The sequence below is a fragment of the Silene latifolia genome, chromosome Y (assembly GCF_048544455.1).
Source record: "Silene latifolia isolate original U9 population chromosome Y, ASM4854445v1, whole genome shotgun sequence".
Classification (NCBI taxonomy): Eukaryota; Viridiplantae; Streptophyta; class Magnoliopsida; order Caryophyllales; family Caryophyllaceae; genus Silene; species Silene latifolia.
Genome location: NC_133538.1, coordinates 345,089,133 through 345,112,246, shown reverse-complemented (window position 1 = coordinate 345,112,246; position 23,114 = coordinate 345,089,133). Strand labels below are relative to the sequence as shown.

General features: G+C 38.9%; 1 non-coding gene across 1 annotated transcript; it reads left to right on the top strand.

Moving 5' to 3' along the window:
- Positions 1–404: 404 nt before the first annotated feature.
- LOC141636057 (small nucleolar RNA R71) lies at positions 405–511 on the top strand. Its single transcript, XR_012540697.1, has one exon. It is a non-coding gene; the product is annotated as a small nucleolar RNA R71 (small nucleolar RNA).
- The last annotated feature ends 22,603 nt before the right edge of the window (positions 512–23,114 follow it).

Here is a 23,114-nt window from a genome sequence, read left to right as displayed (position 1 = left end):
TGTTGGTCTGCCTATAATGTTGAAAAGCAGCACAAACCTCATTGGGAGTGAGACAGAAATCTACAATGTGTCCTTCTCCTCCACATCTCTTGCATGAAAAGGGACCGTCTGACACAGCATTTACCTGATAAATACCACCCTTTGAAGCTCCTCCTAACTCATACTTGTCAAATCTCGCCGTAAGAGCCTCTAATGCAGCTACGGAAGGAGATTCAGCAGCTCTCCTTTGATTTCCCCTAGAGTTTCCATGCTCAGCTTTATGGGTGGCCAGGTCATCGATGATTTTCCACCCCTTTGTCTCACCGCTATTTTCTTGAAATTTCCCATTAGCTCCAGCATCTACGATAGCTCTCTGATCATCATAAAGACCATTATAGAACTGGTTGCACAGAAACCATTTCTCAAACCCATGGTGTGGAATAGAGCGAATTAGCTTCTTGAATCGGACCCAAGCTTCATGAAAATCTTCATTAGGTTCTTGCTTAAAACTCGTGATCTGAGCTCTAAGTGCGTTTGTCTTGGGCGCGGAATAGTATTTCTTGTAAAAAGCCAAGGCTAACGAATTCCAGTTTGTAATTCCTAAGGCAGCACGATCCAGATCCCTATACCACTCCCTTGCAGCATCTCGGAGTGAATAGATGAACATTGTCTCCTTGATCTGGTCCTAAGTAACGCCTTCAGGTGGAGGGATGGAACAGACATAGTCAACAAATATCTCCATATGCTTGGCAACATCCTCATTTGCACCTCCTCCAAACTGGTTTCTCTCAACCAGATTTATATAGGATGGTTTTGCTTCAAACCCTCTAGTGGTACCAGCTGGTAAAGTAAATCCCTTATAGAGATTTTCAGCTTTTGGCTCGGAATGACTCGCTATACTAGCTTCTTCAGCCATATCTGGAGATGTAACGGTCTCAGCTGATGAGGTAGAAATAGGAGATGAAGGTGGATCCTCCTCAAATAACTCGTAATCGTAGTAACTGGACAGAGTACTCAGCTCTTCCTCTGTCGGCAATACTCTAGATGATCGTCTCAACTCACGCATAGTCTTCTCGATCTCGGGATTTAACGGTAGTAACTCACCACCCTGTGACCTGCGCATAAGAGAAAACTACAAGTAGAATATAAGAAAAGTTTAAGGAACGGAAGTCCCTTAAACTTAGAGAATAGACTAAAATAAAAAGGAACAACTAAAACTAGCGCTGCCTCCCCAGCAACGGCGCCAAAATTTGATACCTGTCGATGTGAATATCAAAAATAATATTTATAATTTCCAAACTACAACTAGCAAGCGGTAGTAAGGGTCGATCCGCATGGAGGTAGGGAGTTAAGTTGTTTTATTTAAGTCTATGAATTTCTGGGGGGTTTTGGATTGGATTAAATCTAATAATATAAAATAAGAATGCAAATAACGAAAGAAATGTAAACAATAATTAAAAGAAGGCTAAGACGATCAGTTCACTGTAGCTACGATGGCGGTAAACCTAGGTAAGTCTGAAATAATCATGTAAGATGGGCAAATAACAGGTCCTCTCGGTCCAAGTTAAGTAGTAGCTCCTTTCGGCCTATGCTACTAATCCCTAAGTCTCACTAGAACTAGCTCTCACCCTGAATAGTGATTCCTAAAGCCTAAATTACTTATCTTTCGATCTTAGCAATTTAGTCGCCTCAATTTATTAATCTATTTTCCCTCCCCTATATCTCAATCTTTGGGTCGGTCAAATACTAAGCATTTAACTAGTCGCATACATTCGATTTTGTCAAATATTGCAATTAAAACATTGAAACGATGCTAATCTAACACGACGCAGTCGATCGACCAATGAAGGTAGTCGATCGACCAACAGATACAGTCGATCGACCAACAAGGTCAGTCGATCGACCATACCCTGACTCAGGTCTACCTATCTTACGCCATCTACACTACGGATCCCCTCACATCTTAGCGCCGGAGATTTAGCTACTCATACTGGAATTAATAGTGATAACAAAACTAAAGATGCAAATAACAGAATTCATAATCAAATTAAATACAGAGTAAAACCGCATAAAAGAAGGAATTAGGGCTTAGGGATTCTAACTAATCAATTCTAATCTATAAAGAAAGAACAAAATTCAGAGCAAGAAATACCAGAAATAAGGGAAGCAGGACGAACAAATCCGGATGCAAAGAAGAACTTTATTAAAAATACTTAAGAAAACTGCAAACTAGGTAATGATAAATCTGATAGAACCCTAATACCAAATTAAAAATGAATCCTCCCTAAAGCAGCAGGAAGAGTTATGTTATATAGAAGTATTACGTAAAACTCTTCTAAAAACCTAATTACAAATGGGCTTAGGTTAGAAATCTTTTAATTCCCGTCAGGTTGCACAAGCGGTCGATCGACCATTGATATCAGTCGATCGACCAAAGGTCGAGATTATCAGAAGCTTCTGATTTGGAAATAAAACTTGTTCGTCAGTTCGTGTGGTCGATCGACCATGGGACACAGTATATCGACTGACTGCTCTTCCTGCAGTCAACTGTTCAGCATCTTGGCAGTCTATAGACCATGTAGGTCAGTCTATTGACCAAGTCAGCTAGTAATCCGCTTTTGAAACTCTCGCAAATCTATCTTCCAGGCCTTGCTATGCGCACCAAGTTTGCTTCTCGAGTCTTTACTTCACGTCAGGTTCTATGCCTAGTACTCGGGGACGGATTCGGCTCATTTTCCGTTGCATTCTTCCCATTTCTGCAATATTACACAAAAACACGAAAGTATACGAAAATAGGGAAAATAGTAGCATAAACTACATAATTGAGCTCTGAAATGCGTGTGAAATAGGGTGTAAAACGTCATATTTAGGACACGCATCAATTGACTATGATGAAACTTATACATCGGTAGCTAGACTTGAAGCCATACGATTACTTATAGCTTTTGCGGCTCACAAAGGCATTAAACTTTTCCAAATGGATGTTAAAACCGTTTTCTTAAATGGGTATTTGGAAGAGGGTATATTTGTGGTGCAACCTCCGGGCTTTAAAGAAAATGATTTGCCTAACCATGTTTTCAAATTATACAAGGCTCTTTATGGTTTAAAACAAGCACCTAGGTGTTGGTATGATAGATTGTCTAAATTTTTTATTGAAAATTGTTTTAGAAGAGGCTCCGTTGACAAAACATTGTTTTTAAAGTCATAGTCAGCTGAACTATTGGTTGTCCAAGTATATGTTGATGACATTATATTTGGTGCAACAAATGAACTCCTTTATGTGTACTTTTCGGAACTAATGAAATCGGAGTTTGAAATGAGCATGATGGGTGAGCTAGGATTTTTCCTTGGGCTCTAAATCAAGCAATCAAAGGATGGAATCATGATCCATCAACAAAAGTACAATAAGTAAATGCTTAAGAAATTTGGAATGACTAATGGTAAATCTCATGATACACCCATGGTAGCTGGGTCCAAATTTGACAAAGACGAACTCGGTAAGAATGTTAGTGAAAACCTGGCAAAATGGGTCAGACCCGAATGACCCGACCCGAAAAGGCTGACCCGAGACCCGAAAATGACCCGAACTTGCTTGACCCGAATATGACCCGAAACCCTAATTGACCCGACCCGACCCGAACATTGTCAAACCCAATGTTGACCCGACCCGAGGTGACCCAATCCGAAAAGACCCGACTCATAACTGACCTGATCCCAAATGACTTGAAGTGACCCGAAACGACTAGTACTAACTCATATTAATATTATATATATCAAAATAAAGTTTCATTGGTTACAATCATTCCTAATAAATGGTTAAATTTTCAAAATAGCATTTCTTAATCAAAATATTATTAACTTAAGTGCTTAGTCATTAACTCAAAAGCAACCTGACCCAAAATGACCTATACCCGAAAATAACCCGACCCGAAATGACCCGACAACAGGTCACCCGAAATTGACCCGAAACCTGAAAGTGACCCGATCCGACCCAACCCGACCCGAAATATGTGGCAGACCCGAAATGACCCGACCCAAACTGATCCGAGCCGTACCCGACCTGAGTGACCCGTTTTGCCAGGTCTAATAGAGGTATGATAGGGTCACTTCTCTACTTGAATGCAAGTCGTCCCGACATTCTCTTTAGTGTTTGCTTATATGCTCGATTCCAAGAAAATCCGAAAGAATCCTACTTTAAAGCCGTTAAACGAATTCTTCGGTATTTGATTGGAACACAAGATCTCTACTTGTGGTACTCCTTACATTGTCCATTTGACCTTATAGGTTTTTCCGATGCGGATTATGCGGGTTGCACGGTAGATCGAAAGAGTACATCCGGTATTGCAACATTCTTGGGTCCGTGTCTCATTTCATGGGGCTCAAAGAAATACGGTGGATCTTTCAACGGCCGAAAGTGAGTTTGTTAGTGTCACACATTGTTGTTCTCAACTTCTTTGGGTAAGACAACAACTCCTTGATTTTGGTATTATTTTTGACTTCGTTCCCATAATGTGTGATAATACGAGTGCAATAAATATATCCAAAAATCCGATACAACATTGTAAAACTAAACATATTGATATCCGTCACCATTTCATTCGTGATCATGTGGAAAAAGGACATATTAGACTTATCTTTTGTAAGACCGAAAATCAAATTGCCGACATATTTACTAAGCCACTTGCTAGAGAACATTTTGAGAAATTTAGACTAGAAATTAGGTTAATTAATTGTTTTTAATTTCTAATGTGAGTCTTACTAATTTCTCCAAATGATTAACTAAAATGGACATATGTTATTGCATGTTCTTAGTGCACTCATACCATTTTTTACCGAAAATTGATGTCATACTCATGAGTCGGTAATCACTCAACCTCATATCTAAATTTACATTTATATTATACTACCTTGCTTTTAATTTTGAGGGATCAACCTCATTTTGGGCCGACCAACTACCTCTTACCTCATTTATGTTGGGCCATTATACCACCCTAATTCCCTCGTCCAAAATCCCTTAACCCACAAAAACCGTTCCCCTTAAACTCTTCCTCTCCCTCACCTACCTTATAACCTCCTTTTACCCACTATGGTTAAAACTTCTTTCAACACCTCAATCCCCATCAAAGCCCCAAAAATGACGAACCCATCCACGTCAACTGACCCACCACCTACCTCCAAAACCTCTCAACCTAAAAAAGAATCCTATGCCTTTCCTTGAAATCAAAATCCAACAACAACCCCTGTCACTGAACCCGTAAACCCTCACTCAACTCCTATTACTTTCATCCCTCCAGATAAGGTCCCATCTGACGATGTTCCGATCTCCACCATGGTTGGACGTCGAACCCGAGGTGGTTGTAAAAAGGGTACTGCCGTCTCAAGCTCATCCACAGAAACAGTCACCGTGGTTGATGATGAAAATGAGGAAATCTCTCCGTCCAATGACAGTATGAATCCTTCTGAATCTGTCGACCACATTCCAACTCCGGGAAAGAAAAATAACAACAGAAAAGGGAAAGCTTCTTCATCGTACTTACCCCCGATTACTAAAAGTGTTGAACAAAGTGAAATTGACACCGGATCTACTGTTCCAAATCCGATCACTGTTCCTCTAAATGAACCATCTCTTGAACCACCTTCCAAAAAATCAAAACCCTCAAAGAAAAAATTGGTGTATCTTTTACCCTCAGATTCTGTGTCCCTCATCTCCAAATGGGATATGACGCGTGTTTGGCAACAACTCGAAGACTTGGATCTTCCCACATCGATCTACAAAAACTGTGAAAGATTGATGTCTCTTAAAGCGATTTATTCTCCTCAGGTCTACAAACAGTCCTGGTATGAGTCTCCCGCATTTCACGATGTGTGAGACATGATTGCTGCTCAAGGGTGGGAAAGACTAATGAAAATTCGTAAACCGGTGTTTGTCAGTGAAGTGGTTCAGTTTTTCGCAACGGTTCGGGTGGACAAGAAGGGTGATTTTCTCACTGCTAAGGTTAATGGTAAGCCGCTAAAACTTTACCAATCTGATTTTGCCACTGCCCTTCAAATCCCAACCGGAGGTTATGACAACCTCCTTGCCGAAACTTGAGTTGCCCTACCTTATGCCTCACCTTTGGCCGTTGCAAAAGTCATCCATCCCAAAGCCGTGACATGTGGACCTGTTGGTAATACCTCCATACCCCCTCCTCTTCGATTAATTTTCAACATGCTTTGTCGTTCTCTTTACCCCTCGGGTGATCGGTCAAAATTATCCATAGCCCAACAATATCTCATTTATCACATCGCCACTCACAAAAAGATTAACCTAATTGGGCTAATGTTCAAGCGTTTTGCCCTCATCTCGGCTAAACTCCGTAAACCCTCAACTAGTGTGCTTCATCTCCCTTATGGGATGTGGTTGTCAGTCGTGCTTAAGGCACATGGGGTGCTTATTAGCTCTAGTGTGGGGTCCTTGGACATATGTGATACAATGAGTGACGGTCAAATGGGAAAAATGTTGATTAAAGTGGAAAATGATAAGTTAATTTATGTGAAAATCAAGTCGGATCCGGAGGGTGGATCATCTAGTTATGTTGGAATGGGTAGCATAAGGGAAATTCTTCAAGCTATTGCGGATTTGAATGCTTGGGTAAAGCAAGATGCAAGTCAAAAGGATGCGGCTCTCTCGGCTCTTGCCTCCACCGTGGATATGATTCGTGGTGAAGTGGATATCATCTCCACTCTTGTCTCAACTAAGGAGCATCGTGATGATAGCGTGGGTGACCCGTTGGATGAGGATTCCTTGGGTGATGAGTCGGATGGTGACCAAGCTTCCTCCCCTTGAAATCCCCCTAACCCACATAATCCTTGTCTGTTTTGCCCTACCCCTTTTGCCTATTTCACTACCGGTTTTTCACTCTTAATTTCTTCGTCGGTGGTGTAGTTTAAACTCTATTTAGGCTTGGTGAACTTTGGTTAGACTTTGTTTGAACCAAATGTTTGTATTGACCTTGTTATCTTGTCACGTTTATGTGCGTCTTTTCATGTCTTCTTATACGTGTTTGCTCTTGAATGCCATTGACATCTCTGCCTGTTTAGATGATGTCAAGAGGGGGAAAAGGTAAACTCATATTCTTAATCTCTATTCAATTTGGTTAACTCATAACTAGGCCTAACCTTCACAATTTTTACTCTTGTTTTGGGGCAATGTAAACTTGTCTTTGTAAGTTTGACATAGGCTCTTGCTCCATAAGGTAATATAGTCCCTTCTCCTATATGACTTTGCTTGATTGATCCTAAAATTGGATTCTCTCTTAAGTTTAAACATTCGTTTTTTAGGGCTTGTCATCATCAAAGGGGGAACTTGTTGGGTTCCTTTGATTGATGATAACATGCCAATTTAATGTGTGTTCTCTTAGTTTACCTTTTCAGGTTTTATGATCAAATCAAGCGTGGATTAAGATGTGTTGAATTGTTGATCACCCAAAGTATAAAGTCATTTGCGTCATCTAATGTACAAGTTAGGGAGTAGAGTATTTAAAAGCAATAATGACAGTCAAGACTACTGTTACCCTTACAAGTAACAATAGCCTGGACTGTCACCATGATCCATAACACTTGAATTTCATTTTCACTTTTCAAAAATCCTTTTTGTTTTTCTAAAGTGACATGGACTTAAAAGATAATTTTTAGATTTCTCTCTAAGGATTTGGGTTTCTAAAAAAAAGTTTAGCTAATTATCAATTCAAATAATTTCCTCTTTGTGCCAATTTGACTCCTTAGTCTTTTGTAAAACAAGGATTGCTTTTTTGCCATTTTGGTGAAAACTTGTCACATTGTGACTTGTTTTCCACTCTTTATTTTCTGAAAAACCAAAGGCCTCTTTTGGATAATTACAAACCTTCTTTTCTTCTTTTGGCTTTTGAAAGAGTACCTTCTTTTGTGCAAGTTTGGGGAAGAGTTGGTCTTCATCACATGTGAACACCTTTGAAGTTCAAAACCCTAAATCACCCACCTTGCTTGCCCTCTCTATAAAAGGAGTGCCTCATCTCATATTTTCCACAAGACTTTTCCTGAGAATTTAATTAAGTTTGCAAAATTGTTTTCAAAGTTTAAAACCGTGTCTTTATTTTGCAAAGCTTTCAAAAGTCTTCAAGTGTTACAATCATAACCACTGTTGCTTTAAGTACTAAACTCTCTCACTTATGAACCGTTTTATCTTGTAAAGTTGTCCATATCAGTTCTTGTTAAGAATCAGTCAGTGGAAACTTGATCCATAAAACGTTCTAAGTTAGTGTGTAGAGTTTAGGACGGAGTAGTCCTTGGACTCTTTGGTAACCGGAGTAGGTTGCGAGCTACCTTGTTCTAGGACGGAGTAGTTCTTGAACTTGTGTCACAACCGGAGTAGGTTGTTGGTCTTTTTATTGTACGGGTTTTTTAGTAGTCAGCGTAGATCACTAAAATTAATCAATAAAAAGTAGATTGGACGTAGGCACTTGAGTTCTTGCCGAACCAATTCAAAAATCTCTTGTTTGATCTTCATTTGTTCTTTATTCCGCTGCTTTTATATTACTTAGTCTTATTATTTGCTTAACTCTTGAGTAACAGTTCTACATACTGTGACATTCGGTCTGTAGCCTATACTCCATACGCTGAGATGAATAGCAACAGTCAGAACCATTGTTATATTCAGACTTTAGAAAACTTATCTTTTAATACTCGTTTAATCCTTCAATATTAATCGATGTATTCACTTATCTCCCATATTATCATACAACTTACTTTAATTCAATAAAGTTTAAGTTGAAATTTTTAAATAGTACCTAATTCACCCCCTCCCCCTATTAGGTACTTGAATCCATAACCTCTTCATAGATGTCTTGTTGTGAGTTGAAGAGGCGGAGTGAGACCCACTAATTGTCTCACATCGGCTATGTTATTAGAGTAGTATAAATAAAGGTCATAGTTTTAGTCACCTCTTTACTCGGGACGAGCAAAGGTTCGGTTTGGGGATATTTGAGGTGACTCGTATTTATGCACATTTAGTCCCCTAACTAGCCCCGTTCCTATGCTTTCTAGCATGCATTAGGGTCGTTTCTTATCTTTAGATTCCTATTATGTGTATTATATGAGGTTTTGTGCCCTAGGTAGGAGAGAAGTGCTAGTCTTGCTAAAACGGAGCAAAACGGAGCTAAATACTAAAGGCCTAAGTTAATAAAACAAGTAAATGGGCAATGATGAAGGATCCCCACAACCTCTGAAGGACTCCCACGAGTTAGAGGGCAGCCAAATGAAAGAACAAGGAAAACTGCACTTCAGGACGTGCGTCCCAAAGCTAGGTCAGGCGTCCCAATGCTAAGGACGGGCGTCCCCACGCTCAGCCTGAGCGTCCCTCAGTGCAAGATGAGCGCCCATAAGAAGGAGGTCGTGCGTCCCAAGCTAGGACTTTCAAGGCATTGAAATTAATTTAAGGGGCTTAATCGTCATTTAAGCCCTTAGTTAACCTAATCCTTATACTTAGTATAAATACTCCCTTGTAATAGGAAATTAAAAAAGAAGAATTGGAGATTAGAGAGAGATTAGACATCAATTAGATTAATTACACTTTAATCCTTCTTTAATTATTGTTCAAGAATTCTTAGATCTAGTTGGGTAATTGAAGATTATTTGGGTTTTTATTGGAGAATTGACAACCCTTCATCATCAATCAAAGTTTTCTTCTATTATTCTTTTCTTTCCATTTGCTCATCTTAAGATTGGTATAATTTCTTTACTCCTTACTTAATTATTGCTTATGGTATACTCTTCCATCATGTTTATACTTGTTAAGATGATTGACACCATTGTTCACATGTTTTCCATGATAATGAGTGAGTAGTTCCCTAACTAGGGTTAGTGGGGGATTAGGGAAGTTAATCATGGGGTAGATCTATACTTAATAAGTTCATAAGAGTGCTTGCTTATTGTAATTTCGACTTATGAACATATTATGCTTGATGAAATGCTTGATGAAATGCTTGATTGACAACCTAGCATGATTGTCTTATCCTTTCAACAAAACTTGTAAGACATAAACTAACTCAAGGCTTGTTAGACCATGCATATAGTTGAATACGAAAAACCAAGTCGACCTAAGTCCCCCTAGGAATTGTAAGATATAAACTAACTCAATTGATTGTATCTATGTAACTTATTTATGTGATCTCATCATGATTCCCACATGAACCCATGACACCCTTGTGTTTTTAATCAATTGTTTACAACTCTATTTGCTTACTTTGCTTTGCTCTCATTTATTTACTTTTTCCTTTATTAAGTAGTTTAAATTGCAAATCTCAACCTCAACCCAAATTGTGACACTAAGACATAGCAATTTACAACCGATAAGTCAATAAAATACCCGTCCCTTGGGATCCGACCTCTACTTACCGCTCTACTAAGAGTAGTTTGTTGAGATTATAAATATTATATGAGGGCATAGAATAGACCACAATTCTGGAGCTACATCAGTATGAGCTTTGCTATCATGATTTCATTTAGAAGCCATTCACTTACTTGCTTTCATATATTGCCCAAATCTTGCCCATTTTTTAACCACATTTAATATTGCCTACCTTTGTTGAGCTAGTGACTTGCTACTTGTGATTGGGGTGCTCTCTTCTTTAGGATATGGTTATTTGTCACTATTCTGAGCATTTTTGTTACAGGATTGTTGATTCCTATAATTTGGTGAATGGTGGTGAAGAAAAAGGGAAAAAAAGAGTTAGAAAAGATAGATAAAAATATGAGAAGAAATGAAATGAAAGAAAGAAAAAAGAAACAAGCATGAGAAAAATGATGACAAATAAGAAGAAAGAAATGTGAGTGTAACACCCCATTTATTTAGGATCCTTTAGCAAGACATTCCCAATAAATAGGATTGTTACCATCTCGGTTGCCCGTGGTAAATGATACAACTTAAAACAAACCAAAGTACTTTAATAACTTTAACTAAAATAATGGTTTAATTACATTGCCCACCCATTAAATTTAAACCTTAACATTACAATATACTACGCAGTGGAAATTACATAAATAAAGTTGTATAAGTCAATTACGTGATCTAGACAACAACCATGGTCCAAGTCGAGCTCACATCCCAATGCTCCCAAGTCAGCTAATCTTTAGTACCTGTCAAATCTGCTCCCCATTATGGTTCATCACAGGTGTTCACGAATACACTATCAACCACGAGGTTGAGTGGGATAACAATCTCAAGACAGTTAATATAAATTGTACAAAGATTCAAACACAAATGCCCAATCAACTACTCCCCTAATACACCACCGCGAAGGTATTAAATGGTGTCTGCCAGTAAGTTTATAATACATCACCCGAAGGCTCTTACCATGATGTCTACCTCAGCCAGTAAGTTTATATCACATCACCCGAAGGCTCTTACCATGATGTCTACCTCTGTAACACCCCCATATTCCGAGGAGCCTTAACTAGGCCTTCCTTGGCATATAAGGGCATTATCATCTCGGTTGCCCGAGGTAAGTAATCATCAAAAGTCGATAAAAGAACAATTATAGTTATATTACAAGCGTTACAACCAACTAACAAAATAAGATACAACTCGTCAGCTACAGACTATCTCTATTAGTACTCGTGATGACTTATCCCCGCCAGAACTCCAGCCATCAACAACATCGACACCTGCTAAAACTGACTGCTCACCATAAGGGATCACGGCAGACACATAAACAAACAAGACAACCACACAAGGTCAGTAACTGAGATAAGACATAACGAAACCAACAACAATCACCAACACATTAAAAACACAACCAGTCACACACAATCACACACACTCCAATCAATCTCCGTCACCGACTTTCCACTGGACCATCCCTACCAGTGGGGGACCGCAGCCGTACCCACCAAATCCGCGCTCATCATACCGAGCGATAACCCTGTCCCATTAATGTGCACATCCCCTCCCATGGCGGGTTCCACGGAGGGCGAAACTAGGGCATGAAGCCACTCCCGCAAGTGACTCCACTCAGCCGAGGACGCACCTCGAGAACTAGAGACAACCAATCACAGACATCTGCAATACAACAACAATCAACAAACTGTATACACCAACCGATTACCGCATATACGATGCCACACAAACACAACTACAACACAACAACCACGACACAACAACCGACACACTAGACCATCCACAGAAACTGAGTAGGCAAACCTACCTTTACGCAACTTCAACGATTCCATGTCCACACACGTAATATCCAGCAACCAAGCAACACCTATATATACAATACAATCATCTATTACTATCATTCTAATCCTAACTGAAAACACAAGACACAGATGATGATGACGACATACCTACACGAGGAAAACTTTGCAAAGGACTGCTCCCCAACTCAAGCTACGCACTCCTAAGGCATAAGGACCTTCAAGGGCTTCCATGGAGGACATATGGTGAAGGGAAGAGGAAAGGGCGACATTTAGGTTTAGGAGAAAGAGGCAGAAATGATTTTGCGGATTTAACAAAACACGATTATAAACCCTCGCTGAAAACACGCTACTCGATCGAGTGGCCCACCTACTCGATCGAGTGGCCCCTACTCGATCGAGCATCTAAGCTACTCGATCGAGTAGCCTCTACTCTATCGAGTACCACCCCTAACTCAAAACACATGATAACTTTGGTACGCACTTCTAAGGACTATCACTGCTTCCAAGGTCGGTCAACGGGTCCCCGAAAGGGCGGGTATTACAGTCTTCCCCCCTTAAAAAGAACTTCGTCCCCGAAGTTCAACTCACCTAACCAAAGCTCACGATACGGAAACAAAGCGGCATCACAACTCCTCCGACATAGGTCACTATTCTCGAAAACACCATCCCCCCCCCTCCCCCCCCCCCCCCGTGTCATCATCATCAACTGTCTAACGCTCCATATAGATCGACCTCTACAAACTACCACTTGAAATACCAACCTCACAACTCGAACCGGCACAACCAACGATTACCCGACACCTTACAAGATTACACTTTCACTAGCAACAACCATCGGCTATGTTATCCAACGATACAGTTCTATGACATCATAACTAACTTTCTATGACCGGCTTTTAAGCATATTATTCAACTTTACTTCAACATACAAGTTACTCAACGAACAAGTGCAAACAGTTATAATTTCATACAAGAAATGTAACCAAAGTAATAGAAAACCTTATAAACAAACAATAAAATAATTGCAATATCGGCCTTTTTATTTCGCGACATTACTCTTCCCCTCTAAAAAGGAACTTTGTCCCCGAAGTTCACCACCAAATTACTACACATGTTACTTACTATTATATCTTGACATATATCCAACCTATATTATTCATTATTGACATTACTCATTAATCATACAACCATTAAACCATAAAAACATGTGCAACCATATTCGGATAACTAGCCACCGTCAATAATGCATGTATATACCATATGTATTTGTATATGGAAGGACACAACTCCGGTGAAATATAATTAGTAGACATTACGGATGTAAAATGAATGCAATAAGAACCAACTACTACTCCACTATTTGTTATGAATACACATTCAAAATCCAAACACGACTTCCCACATATGAAATTAACGGTTCAGACATGTTACTAATCATCAATAACCATGTTAAACACCAAAACATGTAATTATATAACCATTAAACAAATTTATTTAACGAAAAGTTCTTGTAACAGTGCTACTCGATCGAGTATATAGGGTACTCGATCGAGTGCCCGCTACTCGATCGAGTGTCTTGGCTACTCGATCGAGTAGCCCTGAGGTCAGAATACCTCATTCCTGTCACACCTGCAGCTACTCGCCCGAGTGTGGGGCACTCTGTCGAGTAACCACAGGTCAAAACCTTAGAAATTCCTGTCATAACACCATATATATATATATATATATATAGATATATATATATATATATATATATATATATATATATATATATATATATATATATATATATATATATATATATATATATATATATATATATATATATATATATATATATAACGTCACATACGCGCGAGTCGGGATGACAACCCGACCCCCAAAATCCTGTAAACAAGTTCAAACTAAGTAAATCCGGCCTTGTGGCCACCCATGCAAACCAAAATAAAAGTTCCAACTAAGAACGACTACCATCATCCAACATCATCAACCATAAACAAAAGAAAGAAAAAGAAGTATCACTCATGCTGCTGCTGCTGCTGCTCATCCATCATCTCATCTCCACCACCATCTCCTCCTGAGGTGACTGCTCCCAACGACCCAATACCCGCATCAACCCCTGCCCCAGCTCCAGGACTCACATACCATGGGGTTAAGCCACCAAAAGCAAAGGACTGTGGTGTCCCCCATGTCGTCTGGTCCACCCCGTAAGAGTGGAAAACCCCACTATAGTCCCTAACTCCGCTCCACCACACGGGGTGTGGTCCCTCGGTCCCAATCACCTCAGCATACGCCATCTCATGCATGTTCCGGAGTGTCAAAGTGGATGATACTCTCTCTGCCAAGTAGCTCGAACGCATCTCCGGGGTATCGAGGTAGGGTTAACAAGGAAAAGGGTGCTGTTGTGGTGCTGCTGGCCGTGGTCTAGTCTCAGCTGTCCTCTCTCTCACTCGACGAGGTCCTATCCCCAACCTGGGTTTCTCCTCCACTGCTGCCACGTTCTCCCCCTTCTTCGGCTCGGGCATCACCTGAAGGATCGTGTCATCAATGAGGTATGTTTGCAACTACCGAGGCACATCATCCTCCTCTTCCTCCTCATCGGAGTCAACAGCTATCACCACTGGGTCTAACGGCTCTGTCGGTGGGAGATGCTCAAGAGCCGGGATCCTCATCCAGCTCATACCCGACACTCTCCAAGATAGGCTACCGTCGGCTAAAGTTCTCAACCATTTCAGGTCGAGGTAATAGTCTCTGTCCATAGTAGGCACCGACGTGGCTAGGGGAACGTACTCAGAAGAAGCCTCAAAGTAGGCTAGCTTTTCAGCTAACCGGGTGGCAAGAGCACCACAACTCAAGTGCCGAGTGGTAAAAGTAGCCATCAAGGCCAGGCTAGCACAGACCATGGCAGGAGCATTGAAGACCACCCTCTCGGTCCGCTCTGGGTTAAGATAAGACATCAAAAGCAACAGTTCATGATTGTTCAACTTACTCATATCCGGCCTCTCATAAAGAAGGTTCGAAATAGAACGAAGGAAGATCCTCAAAGTAACATGTTGAACATCATTAATCAACATGTTGCTGGTGGTGGGAGCTGACTTTCCGGAAAGACAAGGCATAAGGCGGCAAACACCGCACTCAGATGGAATCTCACTGATGGAATCCTTGGGAGGCTTGGCCAACCCAAGTAGAGAAGCAAAAAGGTCCATGGTCAACACGAAACTCGTGTTCATAAGACGGAACTCAACAGTTTGTGCATCTGGCTCGTAATTAAACGAGCTCATAAACTCCAAAGTCAGAAAAGGGTAGGAATGCTTCCTCAACCGATACAACCCCATAAACCCCAGGGTCTCAAAGATATGACGGACATCCCTCTCAATTCCCAAGTCATCAAGAAGTGTGGTATCCACACAACGGGTGGGTCTCATCTTGCGTTTCTGCAACGCCACAAATCTCTCCCTCTGTTTAAAGTCTACAAACACCACCAAAGGGTATTCCGGTACAGCGGGTAACATAGGTCCACTACCTTCCCCAACATCGAGTTGTGAAGCCTTCGCCCTCTTACTCTGACGGGTCCCTATGTTTAGTCTCGGCATCTGTTTCAGCATACAATTTAAACAAACTTGCATAGGCACTTAAAACATAGAATTTACACAACTGAACATTGAATAATCATCTAGGTACACACTTTCACCAACAAATTCCCAATTTGATACATAAATTCAGTTTATAGTAACTCAGACGATCTCTATCGCTGTGAAAATTTTAGCATGAATGAATATGATCTATCCGACTACTACGATTATCCAAAACATGGATCAAATGCTACTCCACATATATATACTTGCTAACATGTGAAACATTCATATATGTTCATAGAAAGGCAACTTAATACATGCCATCACCAACCTTCAACATTATGAGCAAACTTTTCAATTAAACTAGTCAGACGATCTCTACAGCTGTAACGATTTTGACACATTTATCAAGAATTAACATCACCACTACTAAATTAAAAGTTTAACACTTGCATATACATTCATATCCAATACAAAATCTCAATTATAGAAAACAAATTTCAATTTGGGGCACTTTTAAGAAGGAGTTTTAAGTCAAGTTTTAAGGTGAAAACCACAAAATCCAACTCCCAACATGTTATATGCAACATATAGTACTCAATTTCATCATCCAACATGTAGAAAACAACCAAAATCAATTTTGATTTTGCAAACCCTAGAAAAATTCGTCCCCAATTTTGCAATTTCTACTCTATTTTTAGCACAATTAACATCAATAATCATGAAAGGGAAGCATATGAATCACATTACAACAATTACAAGCAATTTTTGTCCATATGAATCGAAATTTTCGGACTATTCTATCATTCTAATAGGTTCAAAGTGTTGAAAACATGTAAATAGAGAAGAAATTCATACCTTGATTAGATGGAAAGTAAAAGAACGAAATTAAACAAAGAGAACAACCCAAATCAATCCCCACAACCACAAGAATATGAGAGCTTTTGAGAGATTTTAGAGCTTAGGGTTCGAATAAAGAAGAAAGAATAAGAAGAATGAGAAGAAATAAGGATTTTAAGAAACCCGTAAAAGCCTCTGTACTGTAGCCTACTCGATCGAGTGCCCTCTACTCGATCGAGTAGGTGCTATTTCGTCGAGTATCTGCAGAGAATTCCTACACCCCGACGTCATAGCTTCCAAACTAGATCGAGTGAGGTCTACTCAGTCTAGTAAGCACTCGCACTCGGTCAAGTAAGGTTGAGTACTTGGTCAGAAATACAAAATCAATTGAAGGTTCTTGCAAAACAATATCATGTGTCGATTCCAAACTAAATTCGGAAGTCGTCACTGGTTACCGTATTCACTTCTATATCACCATTACTACTCAAACATATAATACCGTCTCATCAGATAAGATTCATATTATATTACGCTACAACAAATTCACACAACTCTGTTTACCTGCTACCGAGTCATTCATACACACAATTATACCATTGTATTTTGTCTGAATTCGTCTTACTACATGGCTATCAACTTATACTCACGTTAATCTAAAACATATAATTAACGATAAATTCCCACATGTCATCCAAGTGTATTACTATCATATTCCAGTTCAACACATACAAGTTATTCTACACAAATTACTCACCACGCAAGCGGAACTTTTGGCCATTAAACATTGTACAAATGCATCACTATTTGCTATTTCTCATACTACAACTCAATACTTCTTTAACTATCATCATTATAGCTACAGTAGGACTTATAAACTCATATAGGATCACCATTACTATCAAACTGAAGCAAACACCAACATGACCATTTTTATACTACGGCATACACCTCTACACCTTTTACGCATTTCTATTAAATAAAACCTTTTTACATTTCTCATTATCATCACATATACTCACTCATTCTACCAAAACTTCACCATACACGATCTGGGTGCAACTATCACGCCTACATCGATTTCAACAAAGACTCAACCACAGATAGTTCCAACGCAGTCCACATACACGTTAAGCACATACTCATGGACTCCACATTCCCATACCCAGTGACTGGCTTAAGTACAATGGGGCCAAGATTTTGAAATGAGGGCGCTTACTCACACAAAATCTAGCATCAGCTGGGGCTCCCATTACACATACACCAGGTTCATTTTATTAGACTCACTACGTTCATTTGGTTCATTTGTTACAGGTTCCAAAATCGTCGCTCTGATATCACTTTGTAACACCCACATATTCCGAGGAGCCTTAACTAGGCCTTCCTTGGCATATAAGGGCATTACCATCTCGGTTGCCCGAGGTAAGTAATCATCAAAAATCAATAAAAGAACAATTATATTTATATTACAAGCGTTACAACCAACTAACAAAATAAGATACAACTCGTCAGCTACACACTATCTCTATTACTACTCGTCATGACTCATCCCCGCCAGATTTCCAGCCATCAACAACATCGACACTTGCTAAGACTGACTGCTCACCATAAGGGATCACGGCAGACACATAAACAAACAAGACAACCACACAAGGTCAGCAACTGAGATAAGACATAACGAAACCAACAACAATCATCAACACATTACAAACACAACCAGTCACACACAATCACACCCACTCCAATCAATCTCCGTCACCGACTGTCCACTTAACCATCCCTGCCAGTGGGGGACCGCAGCCGTACCCACCAAATCCTGGGTCATCATACCGAGCGATAACCCTGTCCCATTAATGTGCACATCCTCTCCTGTGGCGGGTTCCACGGAGGGCGAAACTAGGGCGTGAAGCCACTCCCGCAAGTGACTCCACTCAGCCGAGGATGCACCTCGAGAACCAGAGACAACCACTCACAGACAGCTGAAATACAACAACAACCAACAAACTGTATACACCAACCGATTACCGCATATACGCTGCCACACAAACACAACTACAACACAACAACCACGACACAACAACCGACACACTAGACCATCCACAGAAACTGAGTAGGCGAACCTACCTTTACGTAACTGCAACGATTCCATGTCCACTCACGCAATATCCAGCAACCAAGCAACGCCTATATATACAATACAATCATCTATTACTATCATTCTAATCCTAACTGAAAACACAAGACACAGATGATGATGATGACGACATACCTACACGAGGAAAACATGGCAAAGGACTGCTACCCGACTCAAGCTACGCACTCCTAAGGCATAAGGACCTTCAAGGGCTTCCATGGAGGACATATGGTGAAGGGAAGAGAAAAGGGCGACATTTGGGTTTAGGAGAAAGAGGCGGAAATGATTTGCGGATTTAACAAAACACGATTATAAACCCTCGCTGAAAACACGCTTCTCGATCGAGTGTCCCACCTACTCAATCGAGTGGCCCCTACTCGATCGAGCATCTAAGCTACTCGATCGAGTAGCCTCTACTCTATCGAGTACCACCCCTAACTCAAAACACAGGATAACTTTGGTACGCACTTCTAAGGACTATCACTGCTTCCAACGTCGGTCAACGCTGGTCAACGGGTCCCCGAAAGGGCGGGTATTACAACCTCAGTGAGGCTAAACCTGATATCCAACCCATTATCAACCAACGGCAGCAACAACAATGGCTACCTATCACACCGTCTCAAGAATATCCAAAACTGAAAGATTCATATATCTCTTATTAGACACCCCTCTAATAACTAAGTATTTATTAGTTTAGTCCTAAACTAAAAGGAACTTATGCATGCATAACAATATAAATAAAAGAGAAGAATTTAGTCATTCTTACAAGGAGGGCCGAAATTGGTTTATACTAAATTGGTCTCCTACCAAGTTAATCTTCTTAATAATAATCCAAATGCCCCAAAACCTTAGATCTAATAGCAAGATCTACTCCTTAAGGATTTGTACCAAGGAAATCTTCTTAATACAAATATTAATTTAGTTACTAGATATTAATATTTGTGACCTTAAAATACTAATATTATGAGATTACTACTTCTAGTAATATATAAATAATATTAGAATTTTTTGTAAGTTTTTCTTCTTATGAATTTTACAACAATTTTAGAGAGAAAACTTGTTCTCAAGTTGATGTTGTAAAAGAATGAATTAGTGTGTGCATGAAAAATACACTACTTGAGTGTATATGGGGAGTGCACCGGTTTTGCAAGGAGAGTGCCCAATACATTTTCATTTTTCTCTTCTCAAGAGTATAGGTATGCATACTTATGATTAGTAGGTAATCATAGTGTCTCCCACTAAATAAAACGATTAAAGCTCAACTAACCCTCTCTCCTTCATTTACACGGCACCCTTAATATTATAAGGGTCCATTTTAACTTGTTAATATGTTAATTTGTATTGTTTGACAAATGGACATGTTACTAGACATGTAATTTAAATAGTGCATATTTAACAAATTAAAAATAATTATATAAATGAAATAAATCACATACAAAAATTAACTAGTAATTCACCATTACAATTACTTAAAATGGGTTATAGAATTATAAATCACAACTACTTGTATTTATAATAAACAATTCATTCTTTATTTTAATTGTTTCATAAACAATAAATAAACCTTAAGTAATAAAACAATTTAATTACTTAGTACGAATCTTATTTAATCGAATTACAATAAGATATGCATTATCACTCACAAAATCATTTGTTCAATTTTAAGAAATTAATTAACTTGTATTGTCATACAATTAATTAATTAATGAATTAAGAATATTTCCCTAAAGGTATGAGCTTAAGGGATCAACTGATCACCACCGTCATACGACAGTAATGTCAAACTCTAGTCAGCCAATCATTATCGATTAATGTGGATCAGTTGACAATAAAATGTTATAATCCCTTATGTATTCTTAATATGAGATTTAAACATGTGATCGCATTATTGTTGAGGACACATAGTCCAACAAAAACAACCCTTCCAATCACAATATACAGGATATGTATCATCCAATTATCCAAAACAGTTCAATTCAATTAACACAAAACTCAATTAAATGATAAGATATACAATTAATAGGTTCAGTTAAAGCTGTTCAAATTGTGGCCCGACCCGGCAAACCGAACCGAACCGAACCGGACCGGTCGGTCTGACCCAGACCTGACCGGATTAATACCGGGTCGGTCCTTCCACATAGCAATTTCCAGTCCACGGTCCTAACCGGTCTAGACCTGGTCAAACCTAGGGCAAGACCGGAGACCGGCTGTTTTGTAATTATATGCCGTACCGCACGTCCGCACTGCACTTCACTTATTTTGGGAAATTCAAAAGTCAAAACTTAAGTTCATGCATGATGCATGCTTGCCAGTTGTCCACTATAATTAGCATATATTGGTATCACTAATTGTTCTATAGGACCATTTTTAGCAAAAGACTAGCCTAATGGCACAAAGCCCAACTAAATAAGTTATTAAATATGTAAAAAGTTTTTTTTATTTTGGTAACATAATACTTTATCTTGATAACTTGCATATTTAAATATGTCGGTATTCATTATAAGATATCGAGTAATCAAAATAAAACTGAAATGTGAATGTAATTATATGTTAACTTCGGGCTTTTCTCCTTTTGGGCCAGTCCTATACTATAGGACGGACCTATAGGAGAGTTGCTGTATTGGTATTTAATATAGGGATTTTTATAAACAACCCCCTTTTATGTACTACTTTTTACAAATAACCCCCTTATATGTCATTTTTTACAAATAACCACCTTAAATTCAACTTAATCCAAAATTTTAGCCCCAAATATTGATTACACACACAAAATCTATTCAACCCGATCTACATATGACATCCCGACTTAAACTTAACTAAAATGCCTAAACTATCCTTACCGATTTAATTACCCACGTAAATCCCCCAAATCAAAAATCCTAAAACCCCAAAATCTATTGTTCTAACGTCATTGTTCTGTCTTTCTACACTTGACACTATAAATTTCTACCTTAATTCTTGAAGCCATTAACACTCACCTGAAATTATAACATAAAGAGGCCCATAAATACTACAAATTTACCCTAATTCTGCCCCGGATGGAGGAATGAAGGAGCAATTGAAATTAAAGCCCAAAAATCTTGTAAGTTACCGTCAATGTGTACTAGATCACTCCCAAGTTATAAGCCAAGAAAACCCAAAATTTGTCCAATGCATTTTTAGCACAATAAAGCAACGTCACTGAGCCACTTAGGCCCTGTTCTTTTGGACTTAAAGTCACTTAATATAAGTTTACTTCAGATTCTATAAGTTCAGTTCAGTTCAGTTCAGATCCTATAAGTTTAGTTCAGATTCTATAAGTTCGATTCGATTCGATTCGATTCGAATCTTATAAGTTCGATTCGAATCCTATAAGTTCGATTCGATTCGATTCGATCCTATAAGTTCGATTCGAGATCCTATATCTCACTTAATTTAAGTTCGATTCGATCCTATAAGTTCGATTCGATTCGATTCCTATAAGCTCGCCGAATCCTATAAGTTCGATTCGATTCGAATCCTATAAGTTCGATTCGATTGATTCGAGATCCAATAAGTTCGATTCGATCCTATAAGTTAAGTTCGATTCGATTCGGATCTTATAAGTTCGATTCGATTCGATCGAGATAAGTTTGATCCAAAAGAAAAAAACAGGGCCTTAAGGCATGTTCTAAAGCCTTTTAATAAAAATTTTGTTGGTGATTGATTACACTTGCAAGTACTCACGTTCAGACTCCCATTTTTTTCAAGTTGAATTTTTCAAGCCAAATTCTGGGAAGGAGGGAGCAGTGACTGCAGAAGAACAATAAATTAAGGGTTCCAAGTATTTTTATTGATTTGGGGGTTTAGTCATTAGTGTGGGTGTTAGGCCAGTAAGGCTAGTTTCGATATTTTAGTTAAGTTTAAGTCGGGATGTCGTAAGTAGATCGGGTTTAATAGATTTTGTGTGCGTAGTAAATATTTGGGGCTAAAATTTTGAATTAAGTTGAATTTAAGGTGGTTATTTGGAAAATATGACATATAAAGGGGTTATTTGTAAAAAGTAGTACATAAAAGGGGGTTATTTACAAAAATCTCTTTAATATATTATTTAAGGCATATTTTAAAAGCCCAGTTTAAATGGACGTTTTAGTGTACTTTGTTTCCTTTTATAAATCATTCACTTGATCATAATTGTGAAACTTGCCTTCCTTATTTTTATTCTCCCTAAACTTACTCTTAATATTACCCATTAGGAAGAAAAAATGTTGTCGTGTATGAGTGTATCTTCATCTAAATATTTAACAGGTATTTTTTTCCATTTTTGCTTGTATTCATATCATTTTTATTTAATAGCAATTATTGTAGCCTTGTAGAGTTGTAGTATTTACAGTATGTTACTTTTGGTAATTTTAATG